Genomic DNA, 775 nt, shown 5'->3' with positions numbered 1-775 from the left:
GCGCGGAAACCAATCGCTGGCCTTGCCGCGCTTTTCCCCGTTTGCGTGGAAACCAATCGTTGGCCTTGCCGCCTTTTTCCTTGTTTGCGCGGAAACCAATCGCAGGCCCGTCCGCTCGTTTCGCTCGAGCGCGGAGACCAATCGCCGGCCTGTCCGCTTGTTTCCCTCGTGCGCGGAGACCAATCATTGGCCTTGCCGCTCGTTTTTCTCGAGCGCACGTTCCCCGGTATAGCGGAAACGGTCCCCCCTTTCCCTTTCCACGTATACTATCTCCTCCTTGGGTCACATTGACCCGAGATTCGCTTTCCCTCGAACGATCTCCGCTGTCATTCGCTCCCCCTCCACTCCCCTCCCCGCTCCGGGTCACTGTGACCCACCGAGATTCGCTTTCCATATCTGTCCTCTACGGTTCCCTTTGCAACGTGTACTATCTGCCCTCCGGGTCACTCTGACCCACCGAGATTCGCTTTCCCTTCGATGATCCCCGCTCCGGGTCACTCTGACCCACCGAGTTTCGTTCTCCCTCCTACATTGCCACCTGTCATGTTATCTGCCCTTCGGGTCCCAGTGACCCACCGAGTTTCGTTTTCCCTCCTACATTGCCACCTGTCATGTTATCTGCCCTTCCATCTGCCCTTCGGGTCCCAGTGACCCACCGAGATTCGTTTTCCCTCCTACCTTGCTCTTGTCATGTTATCTGCCCTTCGGGTCACTCTGACCCGAGATTCGCTTTCCCTCTTACGTTGCCACATGACATTCGCTTTCCCCCCCTTCT

Source organism: Micropterus dolomieu, linkage group LG15, assembly GCF_021292245.1.
Source record: "Micropterus dolomieu isolate WLL.071019.BEF.003 ecotype Adirondacks linkage group LG15, ASM2129224v1, whole genome shotgun sequence".
Classification (NCBI taxonomy): Eukaryota; Metazoa; Chordata; class Actinopteri; order Centrarchiformes; family Centrarchidae; genus Micropterus; species Micropterus dolomieu.
Note: the sequence above shows the minus strand (reverse complement) of the source record.